Below are 16624 nucleotides of genomic sequence, written 5' to 3'. Positions count from 1 at the left end.
TTTTCCTTTATCAAAGTGGACAAATTAGCACAACTGAAATATGGTATTATTCGTAATACCAATAATAATATATTGAGAATTCATGTTAAATAAACATGCGTTTGAAAATACTGTAGACCAAAATTTGGTAATAACTAAGTCGATAACTGGATTTAATAAAAATGAAGTAATAGTATCGATCAAGGGACCTCCATTCCCGCCTCGCCTCCGCGGGTGTGCTCGGGGGGAAAAGGGGACGTAACTGAGCTGCTCTTCTGTGAGACATACTAGCCGGCAACGGCGAGGCATAGCGGAACTTGTGGTGGCCGCCTCCTCCTCCGACGCCTTCTTGAGGCACGAGCCTTAGCTTCCTCGGAGATGCATCCATGACTTTTTCTCCGGCACTTTTCACGGCGAGGTAACGCAGCGTCGCGGCCACGGCATGGTAGGTGCACCTAGAAGAATCAATCCGTGTAGCAGCAGGATAGATGCTGGTGGCGTCGCTGTTGTCGGGATGGAGACTACCAGCACCGTGAGGGGCGAAGACGCAGGGAGTTGAGCCCAATGGGACAGGGAGATAGACGGGCTGAGGGCCTCCCTCTGTCTCTGTGCACGCTCGCCGGCCTCCCTGCTCCCCTAGAGAAGAGAGGGAATGAGGTGGAGGGAGTGGGGCCACTAACATGTGGGTCCTACTATTTTTAATCTTATTATTTGATTGACATGTGAGCCCATATGTTTTATTTTATTTTAAAATTGTTAAATTTTGCTTTTTATATATACCACGTTAAGGATGAAGACCAAGTCAAATTAGCCACATAGGTGTCATGTCAGTTAAAACTACCATCCAAACCGCCATGGGACCAATATTGTATAAGTTTTGACAGTTGAGGTACCCGTTGTATCTAGTTTTTCCGTTGAAAGACGAAAATCGGATTCGTCGACAAGTTAAGGGACCTTAAGTGAACTTATACCCCATCCATAGCCGGTGTCGCACTCAGCACCTCGCATGGGCGCACGGCCCGCGCTGCTAGACGGGCGAGCGCTTGGAGAGCAGCCCAGAATTACGGCCCAATTAATGGGACAGGGTGCAGGGCTCGCTCAAGCGCGGTGACCAACGGGGCCGAACTGTACGCAGACGCAACCGCACAACCCAACCGTGGCAACAATTGCTTCAACAAATAGAGATAGATCAGTTGGATAACAAATAGTACAGTTTTATTTCAGATATCTCTCCACGCAATTACATGGGAAATTCAACTAGTGGTACATTTGTCAGAAACAAATTACACCGCATTATTTTAGACAAACACAATGCACATCAAATCAAATCAAGTAGAAACAACCAGATACTAAGTACATAATCATACCCATCTAAACACGAAAGCTTGACATCGCATTAAGAAAAAAAGCATTTTTCCCTTTAACTTAAAGTTGCACATTCGGGTTGTAAGGTTGGGGTTGCTGGAGCACCGTGTCAGACGTTTGGTCGCCGTGCGCCGTGGCCCCTAGGTAACCGGCATGGGATAGCAGCGCCCAGAGATGCGTCGACAACTCCCCGCCGGCTGTCAGATACATCTTGTGCCGTGAAGCCTTGGTTGATTCAGCCAAGTGCACCACGAATCCTGCCCAGAAATCCGACAGGAACTTCCACAGAGCTTCGCTGTCAGCGCTCCTCGCCGCTGTAATCAGGCCCATGCCTACTTCTGCTCCCTTCCTGAGAATGGTGGTATTAGCGTTTCCTGCTTCATCGGCAAATAACTGTATCTCCTCCGATCTATATTTTCCGAGCTTGACAAGAACTTTGGTGGTTGAAGTACACCAGGAAAAGGGTAGATATACTCTTCTACCAAGAAGACGGTTTCTCTCCCTGTAAACTTGTCTGGACACCGCCTTCGCCATTAGGCTGTTCCCCGGCAAGAGAGGAGGAACCAGCCAGAGCAAATAAGCACAGTACTGCGACAATGTCCTAGACACCAAGTAGTGAGGCCTCCAAGGATTATCAGCATCTGGTGGCCCCCTCCTGCAGCCGAAGCCTCTCCAGCTCAACCAAGTGTAATTCGCTCCAACATTTCTTGTTTCGGCGAGCTTAAGCTCGCAGTAGCATGTAGCTATGTGCCAAACTAGTAGCGTGTGCACATCGTCCTGTAGCTGCCACTCCACACTCTTCTTTTGCAAACCCTGTAGCCACTCCACACTCACACGGTGGCCGCCATCTGCCTGGGAGTTCTGGGGTGCCTGCTCCTGCTCCTGGTTGTCCGACGGCCTCACCAGCCTTATGCTAAGCGAGTTCTTGTTGATTGCCTGCTCCAGGTAATTGTTCAACCTCAGGTTTTGCCTAATCGAGTTCTTGAGGGAGTCGACCACAGCCTTCTTCACTTGTTTGGACAGATGGATCGAAGAATGTCTAGAGAAGAGAAGGTTGACCTTGCCATGCCATCTTCTGAACAAAGGTGGGCTACAAAGGAGCATCCTCATTAGAGCCCGTGCCAAGTTGCCCACCCAGCATCGCATCCACCATGGCTGCTCTATGAACTTGCACAGCAATAATACCTTAGTCCAGTCCGAGAAAACATAGGTTGTCATCTCCCATATCTCTTTTGCTCCAAGCAGGGAGAGAATTACCCATGTAAAATATACTCCATGATGGATATGGGCTCTGCCTAGCTCATCCTCTTTGGCAGACTTGGAAAATCTATGGACAGCAACCGCCATAGTTGAGATGCCCCCAATCAGAAGGGTGGATAACACAAGACGTACCCAGGGAAAACCTTGAGTAAATATGATAGCATACCTGCATATGCCGGTGGCAGACGCAGAATTTTAGGACATTTGAAAAAAAAATAGCAAATTGGAGTACTTTTCTTATTTCCCACAATTTAAAAACTTGTCTAATATTTCATAACATGATAGAATTCATTCATCCACCCTTCATTTATAAGAAGTTACAGCCAATTATGACAAAATCCATAGTTATTTCTTTTTCTAATTACTCTAATGTGTTTCTGAAATAGAGGATGTATATTATTCTTTTAATAAATTATTAATAGTTGCTTTATCTAGGGGTTTTTAATTTCGAAATTGGTTTTTTTTGCCGGGGGACCGCAATTACTGAAATTTCAGAAATTTTTTGGCCGAAATTATCTGAAATTTTGACTGATTTTGAATGATTTTAAATAAAATTTGATCAAATTGACAAAAATTTGCAAAAAAAGAGGAAAATTTGGGGGCGAGATGTGAGCTATCCTAACTGAAGAAGAAGAAAACTAGTAAACTGGTGCAAGTTCTCAAGCCCTAACAAGTAAAGATGAATATAAAGAATTAGACAATATGTTTAATAAAGTGAGGAAAAACTAGAGTGACAATAAATAATACAGTGAACAATGTGATGAAAAATATAGGAGTGGCAATAAGTGAAGATGAATATAAAGAATTGGATAATACATTGAATATATATAATGATGGAGAAAGACTTCATTGGAAGGAAATCGAAGGGATGATGAAACATGCACTGACTAACCAAGTATAATGAAACTAACATGGTGGCCCGCGTAGATTGCGCGACTAGCATTATTTTATTTTTTCTCATATAATAGCATATATGTTTTCTCAATTTATTATTAAAATATATTAAAATGACAACATAATTTTAAATTTTACACTAACTTTACGAAACTACTAATGTGTAATATTCATATTATATTTTATATACGTGTTAGTTATTAATTAATTTTAATATCAAATTTATTTATTTCTAAATTATATTCCTATATGAACTCTAGACTCTATGCTCTTCTTCTAATATTATTTACTTTTAATTCTAAATTATTATTATTTCTAATTGTATTTCTATGTGGACTCTAAACTCATCTTTCAATATTTTTTAATTTTTAATTTTGAATTTCAGTTACTTCTATATTGAATTCCTATATTGACTTTAGACTCTTCTTACCATGTTTTTTAAATTTCAAATTTTAGTTATTTGCAAATTGTATTTTTATATGGACTTTAAACTCTACTTTTAATTTTATTATGCTTATTCCAAATTTTATTTAGTTTTAAAATTCCTATATGAACTATATACTCTACTTCTAATATTCCTTCCGAATTTCTATTGTTTCTTAATTATATTTCTATATGGACTCTATACTCTTCTTTTGATATTCTTTATTTTTTAATCCCGAATTTCCAGTTATTTCTAAATTGTATTTCTATATGGATTATAGTCTACTCTTCCAATATTTCTTATTTTTTAATTCCAAATTTAAATTATATTTCTATATAGACACTGTTTTTCTTTTTCTCCGATTAATATAAGAATTTCTAAACCGTAAGAGCTAACGGGAATGCCCCATTTTTCTATTTTTTAATAAGTTATTAGATAGATATTACCTGCTGTTGAAGAAGTCATCGAGGAAAGACACCTCGGCCTCGCTGACACGGAACGCCCAGCAGCATCGCCCTCGCCGAGGATCCCGTTAACAACCAGCCGCCTCGTCTTTTGCGGTCTCGCCTCATGAATTGGGAAATTGAAGAATCTCCTACGGAGGAGCTTGTAGAGGGCAAAGGAGAGGCAGAGGTCCTTGGTCTTCTGGTCAAGAATGTCGCAGCATCCGGGCGGCAGGTTGCATTGGCAGCCATCGTGGGAGCATCGCCCCTGGTGGCTCCAGATCCTCTCAAGCGTGACGAGCTCCTGGTTGTTCTCGTCTGTCAGCGCCAGCAATATCCTGCTGATCGTTTCTGTTGCCTCCACACTATCAATGCCTTGCTCGGCTTCCCTTTTCTTCAGCTTCTTAGCTTCCCCCAAGACCAAGTATCTGTAGCCCTTCATCGAGCTAGGATCAGGCCTCTGCACGGGCACGGTTGTATGCTCATGCCGCATGTAGTCCGTCAGCATCTTCATATTCTCCCTTTGGACATTTTTCGCGTCTCCAGAGGAGATGAATCCGTGGATGATGCGCGCGGAGTTGATGGACCAGAGCAACCAAACGGGAACCTTGAGAAGCATGCTCACGTCATGAGAGCGAAGGATGTGGGCAGCCCAGAAGGAAGACATGAGATCAACAAGGGGAGTTTGCTTCATGGCCATGCCGGCAGGGCTGCCGATCTTGACGCTGTAACGGAGGGTGACCATCAGGACCGCCCACAGCTGGTAGTAGTTGGTTGTCGCGGAGCGGTGTTGCATGATCCCCAGACTGTACGTGATCATCGTGTGTGTCATTCTGTCGAGGAGGGCACACACGAAGATGACGTACACTCTCGAGATGTTGTCTCGTGACCGGTGCCACAAAGCATCCAGGCCGAAGCGGATCACCATTAGCAGGGTAGTGAGGGCGACGATGAATTGGATGAAACCGGGGGTGAGGTCATCTTGCCGGATAAAGATGGACGCCATTGGAAAAGGAGAAGCTAAGGGAGCCAGATGCAGGCCATAGCGCGGAGACTGGACCTCTAAATATAAGGACCAAGACCAAGAGAGAGTTCAGTAGTAAACCATAATTGAAAGCCATCAATAATAATTGTTCACGCTGAGTACCCCAAAAGCTTAAGCCTGCTGCCTGTGATCGATCTGACGAAACAACCTTAGCTCCTCCTTCCTTTGTGTTTACTAATACTAAACGACTTGACAGCAGACGACTTGCTTTGCTCCTGCGCGAGGCTCATCAAATTGTTGACGCGTGAGGACCAGCTTAATTTCTGTCTTTCACGGCTCGGGTCACCCTGGTGTACGTCTGCCTGCTGCAATTGTGTGTGCATGTACGAGAACTCAGACGAAGCAACCTCGCTCCTACTACTTGTTTTATTACTATTATAAGACTTGAGAGGACGACTTAAAAAGGTTAAGGGCATTGACAGGGCGATGATTTCTCCTTTGGGCGCTGTTTAATGAAAGTTCCAGATCTTTCCCCGGGAAAACAGGGCGATGATTTAATAGATAGATACATGGTACGCATCTAAAGTAAAGGGATGTGTATATATATTCGTCCTTTTTATTTGTTACTACTAGGAAGACTCAAGGAGAGGACTTAAAAAGTTAAAAGGTGGAGGGGATTCTAATGCACACATGGTCGCGTTTCGAAAAATAATCTGGGGAGATGATTAAAAAATAGATATAGAAAGAAAATTAAAGTAAATGATATATGTATTATTCATATATATATATATATATATATATATATGGTACTACAATTTTTTTGGGCTGAAAATTTTTAAATATAATTGTATAATTATATTGTGGTTACAGTGTAACTATAATATAACAACATTATAACTTTGCTGACGCAAAATACATCGTGACACATGAAGGCCTGGGAGATCTGCTTAGCTTCAGTGCAGATTCTAAATTTTGATGAGATTCGGACGTGCCGGTTAGTTTGATCCTGCAACTAACAATATAGATATGCATATCGTATAAGACCAAAAAGCCGATCATCAACATAGGAAGTTGATCATCAACATAGAGAGCCGATCATCAACTTAGGGAGCAGATCGGCCAATAGGCAGATGTGATGTAGCGAGATCAGCTGATGTTTTGATAGGGTTTTGATCAATCGACTGTAGGTTCAATGTGAACTCAAATCATCACATAAATAATGAGATTTGTGCTATCATCAGCTAGAACCAAACTATGTATGTATGATCATCAATAAACCATTCTTTATCAAAGACAATTTTGATAGATTGGAACGAACCAAGACAGTATAAGATTGAAGTTGATAAAGAGATATTTAATTAGTGAATATACGAATCTGAATATAAGCCGATGCAACATTTAGAAACCGTCACAAGATAACTAATCGGCTAGAACTCCGATGAGACATTGCGTACAAACCTATCTGCTTAGTAGAAATAAACTTATTAATAGCAATATAATAGATCGGACCTAACCAAGATAGTATAAGCTTAAAGATAACAAGGAAAACTTATTTAGCTGATATATATTTACACAAGCATGACGGATATATTGATCAATCTAAAACAACAATGTGATTTAGAAAGAACATCAACTTGATCAGAATATCGGATATAACCGAGGAAGTTCTAACTAAGTTGATACGACTCTAAACAACAATGTAGTTATAGATAGATTCAATATATCTGATAGGCAACGGTTCATCAACTTAGGTACGTAGTATATCGGATCTAACTAAGGATGTTCTAGCCACGCTAATACAAGTGAAGTTGACGGAAATTACTTCCTCGCTAGAGATCAAACTTAACCGATGCAGCCCTGCTAGAAAACAATAACCCGTCGAAAGGTTGGTGTTGTGTCGAAATGTATTTGTATTGATGTGGATGCCCTTACAAAGACCCCGGGTGTACATATTTATACCCTCGAGTTGATACATATATTGATCGGACACGAGATAAGATTTTCTAAGAAAAGAAAAATAACTAATCCTGTGTATTTAAGAGATAAACTAAGGAATTATAAAATCACCTTGCTATGGTCTTCACGATTCCTCCTTGAATTCAGCCTTATCTATATAAATTTCCATATATCAATCAAATTATTTCCTTAACCGAATCCACGGAAGAATTGTATCAAATTTTGGTGTTAACAAACATCCATATAACTTATAGATAAAGATTAAAAACACGTGTAGTGTAGTTGGCCGTCAGCACACGCTTTTGCCCCCTGAGGTCCTATGTCCAATCACACACGCGCCGTGAAATTTTTTCTTTTCCTGCACAAATCTCAATGAGATCTCACGTTCCAGAAATCCTGATATATTATTCATATGTACTAGAATACTTGATGGGATTACTTTGGGAATTCTAATTCTCACATGGTATCATCTCCAAAAATAACGAGGAGATGATTAAAAAATACTAGATAAAGTAAAGGAATTGATTTATCTTTATAGCACTAAAAGGAATGTAGTGATTCTAAGGTAAGGAGGTAGGCAGTAGCCTTTCTCCGGATGGCTTGATCTAGGCCGTGCTTATGCTGACCTGGCACGAACAGGCCCGCCGTGCCTCTTCTAAGGAGCCTTTCGTTGTGCACATGGTGTTGTGCGCCCTGGCAGCGGCTAGGTCGGTTGGGGAGGAGGGAGGAGGGAGGAGGTTCAGTGGCACTGCATGGTTCCAATTTTCCTATGGTTTGGTCGTTACTTGATAGCCCTTGATGGAAAAAGTTCAAACACGGTTTCAATTTTCAAATTTGAGAATATTACTAAAGGCAGGGATTCAAAAGCGTGTTCTGCCCACTGGAAAGCTCATCAATTGACAACTAGCATTGACGCAATAGTGACCAATCTTCACAGTGTTGAGATAGAAAATGGGTTCCACACCAAGGCACCTTGTGTGCAAACCACGGTGGCATCCAAAGACACGTTGCCGAAGAGGGAAGATGCCGTCAAACAATTACCTAGGAGGGACCAAGGTGAACGCGTGCCAGTTTGTTCTAGGATCGGCATGCTACCTAGGACGTCCTGAAATGTCATAGAGACAAGAGACGACTAGCACTTAGGGATTAGACGGTGAACATACATAGAATATAGGATGCAAGAAGGAGGGAGATTATGTAGAATATAAAGGTAGGGGGTAATAGTAATAGATTCATTTTCACAATCCTTTGGTGATTTTTTTTCAATAGGTCTTAACCTCCTATATTTACTAGCACATCATGTCGCGCATTCACGTGACTCAAAAATTCTATTGCGTGGTACATGAGAGTGGCAACCCATCTTTCTTGTGTTTCTCATTGCTCGTAAAAGAATACGGGTCAGGATAAGTGATATATAATAAATTACATGTCATTTACTGTAAACTTTACATCTCATCCTATAGTTGTTTTCATCGTTGCATGACCCCCTATCATCCCCTTATTTTACTTTGGTGTGCACCCTTTGTAGCCACATACATATATTTTGTTTGTTTTAAGGAATATTAATGTTTTGTTTTAAATCATTGTGAAAATCATTAAATCTATATTTGGGAGACCATGACCTCTCATTGGAAGGAATATGTATGTCCTGTAGCAATTTTTTTCTCAGACGGAAACAAAAATTAATCATATGAGTATATATTTTGAATATGCTCTTAAGAGTTCAATCCCTACCGATGAATCTTACTTAAATGATGAGGGTTCATTTGAAAAAATATTTTACTAGGTGTAAATACTTCCTCTACTTATTTCATGGCTTTCTCTTTCCTTTTCCCTTTCTTTCCTGTTCTAGTAGCTTCCGAAAGCCTCTTGAATGATTTTTCTTATCATCCATCTAATCCAACAGTCAAGATTCATTCACCCTCTTTTAATTTTTTTAGTGAATTTAATGGTTAGTATTTATTGGATGATGTGGCTCATTCATGTTTCAGTTTAGGTTTCACCTTTCATTAGTTAAGATAGGAGCGATGGTTTCGCGTCTACAGGGCTGATCTCCGCATACTATTAGGCTTAGAGATCAATTGAAGAAACCCTAGCCCGAAGTAAGGAAGTATGAGAAATACCAAAACAGATATTAGATGGCAGTATACCTAAGGTAAGTATGTAGTTCAGCTACAGGTCTGTTCAACATTATAACACAGGTTCCCCAATTTTGACAAAACTTTGTTATACTTTGATCCTAGAAACAAACTTGGCTATGAACACATGACTCGCGCACCCATCTGTTTGCCTGCTGCAATTGTGCATGTAGGAGAACTCAGACGAAACAACTCCTGCTGACCTGAGAAGACGACTCAAAAGGGTTAAGGGCGCGTCATCCCCGCGCGGGCGGCTTGGGTAAGAAAACCCTAGCTGTTGCCGCCCCCTTCCTCCTACCCTCCGTCGCTGCCGAAGCAAGTCGCCAAACAATCGTGTGGCGAGCCATGATGGTGAAGATGAGGCCTTTTCCTGGCGGTGAGCCGTCCCTTACTCAGGAGAGACGTTACGGCGCAGCGGCACCCCTGAGCCGCGAGGAGGAGCAAGAAAGCACCGCACAGCGAGGCTGAGCAGAGGAAGCGACCGTGGCAGCGTGAAGGCAGTGAGGCACGCGGCTGCTCCCCCTACCTGCTTCTCCCAGGCGAGCTCAACAATGTGCGCCACCTGGGCTAGATCTAGTGCTAGCATGGCCACATCTAGAGCCGCCACGACGGATCTGGCCGGGGTACGTCAGACAACCTTGGAGGCCGACGTGATGAGGCGCCAGCAACAGGAAGCCGACGTGAGTGGCAACAATAGCGATGGAGGCCGGTGGTGGTCGCCATTCTTAGCAACGGTCAACGACATCATGGTGGTAGGATGCGGGATCAACGACGGGAACAACAATGGCTCTGACGGTGGGTAGGGCTATTGAAGGTGACCTGCGGCGGCGGTCATGAGTGGTCGCCAGTGATGCAAACTGCTGGTGTGGCACCTAGCGGTGGTCAGTGACTCCGACCGATGGGAGTGGTGCACTAAAGTAGGTAGCGGGCCAGCAGAGCTGACAGTAGGGTAGTGGCTAGCAGCTGTGGGTGTTAGGTTCGGTGGCAGCAGGAGTGGTTTGGCCCTGTGACATGTTGGAATATATAGGGGCTAGCTGTCGGTGGGCGCTGGTGTGTTGTAGGATGCAGGCTAGCGAGGGTCGTTTTGGTGGGAGGCGATGGGTTGCAACAATAGGGGAGTGGGGGATGCTACAGGCAAAAACCTAACCTACGGCCGGCAATGGTGACGCCATTGAGTGCCATTATCCCTGTTGAGGGCATTGTCGTGACACTGTCCACTCTTTCTGGAGGAATCCCCTAGGTAAGAACCAGGTTCAGGTTTCTAGACTGATAACGACATGCCTAGCGTCGTGACCTTCCTGGGGAGGTCATTCTAAGGATATCTCGTTCATGGCCTATCTCACCTGCAAACAATTGGTATTCGAAGGCACTGTTGGAAGTCATCATGGGGTTCGCTCGAGGGATCAGTGGATCTTCTTCTCTTACCCTCCCGTCGACAACTCTTTCTTCTTGTGGATGACCAAGACTCCTTTGGTGGCTTTCTAATTGGTGTTGTTATAGGGTGGCATGTTTGTGTCCTAGGGCCTGTTTGTTGGGAGCGCTTAAGGGTGTGTTTGGTTGGGTGGATGAGCCTGGATGGGAGATGGCCGCTCGATTTTTTGTGGTGTTCGGTTGGAGGGCAGGGTAGATGGGGCGGCCCAGAATAAGGAATATTCCCTAAATATGCTGAATAAGTGTATCCGGACGATTTGGTTGGATGAAGCCATCCAGTTTTGGTCTGGGTGATGTGTCTTATCCTGTTTAGCTGTGGTTGGTTTGATTTTCTGTTAAACAAGCTCTAAATGATTTTTTTCTTCTAAACCGTTTATCTAATTTATAGTTTGATTACACCATTATATTTGTTACAATTAAATCTTTAAAACAAGATCTCGGATGATTATATTATGATAAAAAAATATATATGACAAATGGGTCCCACTAACTTATGGCTTCTCCCATCCATACTATATCCCTCCAACCAAACAAGAAATTGGATCGACATATCCATACAAACCAAACAAAAAATTAGATCGTCATATCCAATAAAATATGGATGACCATATCGCATACATGCATGACCGTTAACCAAACACGCCCTAAGATTCTAAGAGTATCTCTAGTGTGTGAATAAATCGAACCGTCGCGCCCATCCGAACACATTATGGAGAGTCGAACCACATATGTCAGAAGCAAAATCGCATTCGTCAGAAGAGTTGAACTAAGCCGAATAAAAAATTGCACCATCATACCGTGAGCACATACATACTGACACATGGAAGAAAAAAAAGAGTAAATTTCACGAAACTACAGGTAGTATGACCAAACTATCATAAAACTACAGATTTAAGGAGTTGTATCACAAAACTACACATTTAGCATCAAATTTATCACAAAACTACACATTTAAGATGAAGTGTAACAAAACTACACGTTTAGTAACTAAATTATAATAAAACTACAGGTTTCGAACCAATTTAATCACAAAGTAATAATGTTTATAGCTCCACCATAACAATAGTGCTAGGGATTTAAACTCTAAAAGTTGTAGTTTTGTGATAAGTCCAATATTAAATATGTATTTTTGTGATACTTAACCTAAAATCTATAGTTTTGTGATAAATTTGGTGCTAAATGTGTAGTTTTGTGATACAACTCCTTAAATCTGTAGTTTTGTGATAATTTGGTCAAAATACCTATAGTTTTGTGAAACTTACTTAAAAAATAATATTTTAGTTGGCTTTCTCTTTGCTCAGTATGAGTGGCGGGACCCACAAAATTAAACGGTGTTTACACTATGAAGTTCGAACACTGTGTACGCTACTGATTTTGCACAGCAAAGTCGATGGAAACACTGGAGAGCAGTTGGTTTATACTCAACTTATGGAAACATGGAAAAGCTGGGTTTTATAGTTTTTGGCTTCTAATTTATTCTTAGATTATACAACTACAGCTTTTAGAATCTGAACGAAAAGCTGTATTGTTTAGGGTAACATCTGATTCTAGGAGAAGCTATAGCTGCCAGAAGCTCCGCCAAACAAGTCCCTATTAACACGGCGACGATTGGTCACGTATTGCGGCAGCCAATTCGGAGCTTGCTCTTTCCTTGTGGGTGTATGTTAAGAGCTGCTAGCTTGTGGTGGTGTCTTTTTTTTCTCTTTTTCCTTATCACAGTCTTTTAGGGTTGTGTTTCTTGTTTTTTTTTTCTGCTATATCAACACGAAATCTCGCACTGTCTTTGTTTTGTTTTGTTCGTTAAATAAAAAGGTTAACGGCATTAGATACACGCGGTCGCACGTACAAATATAACAGTGCGATTATTTCTCCTTTGGGCGTTGATTAGTGAAAGTTCTCTTTCCCCGGGAAAACAGGGCAATGATTGTACAGATAGATACATGTATATTCTCTGTAAAAAAATATAAAAGCGTTTGTGTATATTCTTCCTTTTTATTAGAAGACCTAGGGAGACGACTCAAAAGGTGGTAGTGAAGCACTCATATATGGTCACGTTTCCAAAAATAATGGTGAGGTGATTAAAAGATAGATATACAAAGAAATCTAACGTAAAATGATACTACATACTATATATTATTCCTATCTACATCATTTTCTATGAAAAAGTACCTACATCATTTTCTATAAAAAAGTAGACATTATAAAACAAATGGGAAAAAAAGTATCCAGAGTTTCCTTTTGGTTTCCCCGAAACCCTTTGTGCCCATGCAATGCTTTTCCTCGTTGTAATGTGTGCCTAGAGCTGTGTAAAGGAAGAACCTTTTTTCTCCAATAGATTTTTTTTTTACGGTCGTCACATGTACCCCATTGTGTAAAATATATAGGATGGTGCCTTGCGCAAACGCAGACATTCTTCTTAACTACAGATTATAATATTATAGTTTGCTCAAAAGCGGGTCTATATAATAAATTAAGACTAAGTTAACGAAAATGCTTATGCTCGGTTGCCCGTTACAATGCAAAAGATCAAGCGCCCCGCACTAATCTGCTGTATGCACCAGCGGACCAGCCTCTCTCCATGCAATATGCATGAAGCTCCTCCATTACAATTTTTTCCCTAAATGTATGGTTTAATTATATAACATTGTTATATTTATTGTAATTAAATCTTTAAAAAATATATCCCTCATGCATTATATTCTAATAAAAAAATATTCTTCGGATGTTTTGTATATAATGTAATTAAGAGCGAAATATTTTAATAGGCATACTGTGTATCACATATTTCAATGCCTATTTTTTTTCATACCGATAGTTGTTTATGATTTACGGATATATAGCATCTTTCTTAGAACCGGATTTGAGAATGGATATCTATTTTCATTAGATGTTAAATCTAAGAAGGCAATTAAAGTGTTCAAAAAAGATGTATCAAAAGATAAAAATTGTGTAATATTGCTTGTTAGCTCATAAAATAGCGATTAATCAATTTTTCATAGATGGATTGATAATAGATTTTTATTATGTTTTGAAAATATGGGACATATGGACCAATAAAATTCTTTCCATATTCTAACCTTTTTTTTGAGCTACGTTTCACCGTAGACTAGCCTCTTCGAGATGCTCATGTTTCGGGAGTTTAAAATTTTAAGAAGCAGCTGGTTAGTAACTTGTGATAATCTAAAAATACTTGGTTTCACAGCTTCTGGTTTTTTAGTTCATTTTCTAAATTCTACAATTACAGATTTTTAAAATCTGAACTAAAAGGTGGCCTGTTTAGGAGAGCTTCTGATTCTGCGAGAAACGGCAGGTCTGCAGCTACTATATGCTCCCCCAAACAAGCTAAGACACCTCTCCCCCTAAGACCGTAGCTTCTCTGTTTATCCTCTCTGCATAGCCGTGGACCGCGACCAAAGCCACAACCCAATCGTCCTTTAAATGGTCCATTGCGCCACACCACTCCTCGGCTCGCTCTCGTCTTCTCCGTCTTGAATCGATCGAGCCTATCGATCCGTGGTTCACCGGGAACAGACGCGCTCTCGTCGGCAGTCGGCACCGTGAGCGCACGCGCATGTTAACCAATCACTAGCTACCTTCTACTTCTAGACCTCACACTGACCTCATTAATCCATTTTTTTCTCCTTCACGCAGTCTACGCCGTCGAGCAGCCACCCAAACGGTGGCCTAAGGTGGTTTTGGATGATGGTTTTGTATATTTTGAAAGCTTAAACGAACAATTTTGAATAACTAATATAATATATTTGCATATCATCAGTTATAAGTCATTAATTTATCCTGATACAATGATATGATGCTAGTATTATGTTGGTACTTATATGTAAGTGAGAACTAATAAGCAAATGGAATGATTTAAGTCAAAATTTTAATATATATGTCCAAAGTGTATGACACATGTGATCAAACTCATCCAACTTTTATACAAAATAGATAAAAATTCATTATGCAAAACCACTTTAGAGGGTTATATAAACGGTATCTGAAGTTTAGGGTGTTGAATGTCTGGTTTCATAGTTCAGGGTGCTAGACGGGCTTCCATCGAAAGTTTAGGGGGGTTATTTGGACTTATTTTGTAAAATTTGTGATTCAAAAGTTATATACAATCAGTTAAACCTATATATCGCAAATTGCTTAAATCTGGCATGCATTTGGGCAATGTAAGATATTTTGTTGCAAACACCTTTGCACAACGTTATATCGGAAGAGAAACGTGGGATATCTACAGTGAGAGGGCCAGAGGCGGAGTATGCTTGCATCTAAAATCATGTATAACTTGTGTTAAATCACCTTGTAATTTTCAAGAAAAATCAACAATCCTTTTGATTTAGCAATTTCTGGCTCCGCCGCTAGAGAGGGGGATGCAAGCACAGTGGTGGGGATGGACGTGTAAGTATGAATGATTTAAGCAGAAATAAGGACCATACAATTAATTTGTTTTTTCTTTATTGGAATTTTGTTTAACTTATTAGAGTCACGCAATCAGAGAATTTTTAGGAGCAGGATGTTTAATGTAATCACAGATATTTCATTTGATTTAAAAATACTATTTTTATGTTTCTGCAGAGTATTTGTCAATTACAAGATCATTTCAGGGAATCCAGGTTTAATTTGCTTTTTTCTTTATCGAAAATTTTGTAGGCGTTAAGAGAGTATTAGGAGCAGGATATTTAATATAACAAAATTTTGACTTGATTTAAAAATATTTTTTTGCATGCTATATTTATCAATCACAAAATTATTCATGGAAGCCATACTACTGTCCATGTCCATGGAGTATAGATTAAGTGAAATTTAAAAGTTAACGAGGGCATGCACGTGAATTTATGTTTGGTGCAACTGCAAGCAGCTTGCCGCTGCTACTACGAAAATAATTTTTCCGTGCGGTCAAAATAATTTTTCCGTGTAGAGAATTTGTCCGTCCACACTAAAACACCTGAAAAAATCAATTTTCACATGCGAGCGACCCAACCGCACGGGATAATCATTTTCCCGTGCGGTCGGGTTAAGTGAACCGCATGAGATAATCGATTATCCCGTGCGGTCAAATTATACCGCCCCACGGAAAAAAAAGCAAAAAAAGCGAAAATCGCCGCGGGTGCCGCCGCCACCGCCTCGACCAGCCACGGCCCGCCGGCGCATGTGCACGTGGAGCCGGCGGCGCCGTCTCGTCGTCGTTGTCGTGGCGGCGCCCGCCGCCGTCCGCGCAACCAAGTCATTTTGGTCGTAGAAACCAAAACAAGCAGCAACTGCAGTAGTACTAGTTACAGCCATAGAAACCATCTCTAGGACAATCAGCCGAGTGAGATCAAAGCAAGAAGAGAGCAAGAACTCAAGCACTGGCTATATCGGCATAGAGAAATTAGTAGCGCATCAGCCTCAAAACTACCAAAACATTAGAAATAGCAGCCACCACCAGCGGTTTGGCTGGGGATTCAACTCAACTACTCAAGCTTGAGAGAAATCGTCAGGAGACTGGAAGCCATTAGTTCAACATCACAACCACACCACTTTGCTGTCGTAGCAGCCATGGAGAAGAAAGAGAGTAGGAGATGCTTGAGATCCAGCGCGTGCACGCGGAGTCGGCGCCGCCGCCTCGTCGTCGTCGTCGCGCCCGCCGTTGAGAGCCGCGCGGAGCCCCGCCACCGTCCACGCCCACCGCGCGTGCACGCGGAGTAGCCCGCCACGCGTGCACGCCGAGCCGGCGGCGCCGCCTCCACGTTGTCATCGAGGC

General features: G+C 41.4%; 1 pseudogene; it reads right to left on the bottom strand.

Moving 5' to 3' along the window:
- Window positions 1-1404: 1404 nt before the first annotated feature.
- On the bottom strand, window positions 1405-5371 carry LOC127786227 (uncharacterized; annotated as a pseudogene).
- Window positions 5372-16624: the final 11253 nt, after the last annotated feature.

Source organism: Oryza glaberrima, chromosome 10 (assembly GCF_000147395.1).
Source record: "Oryza glaberrima chromosome 10, OglaRS2, whole genome shotgun sequence".
NCBI lineage: Eukaryota > Viridiplantae > Streptophyta > Magnoliopsida > Poales > Poaceae > Oryza > Oryza glaberrima.
This window is presented reverse-complemented; position numbering and strand designations above follow the sequence as displayed.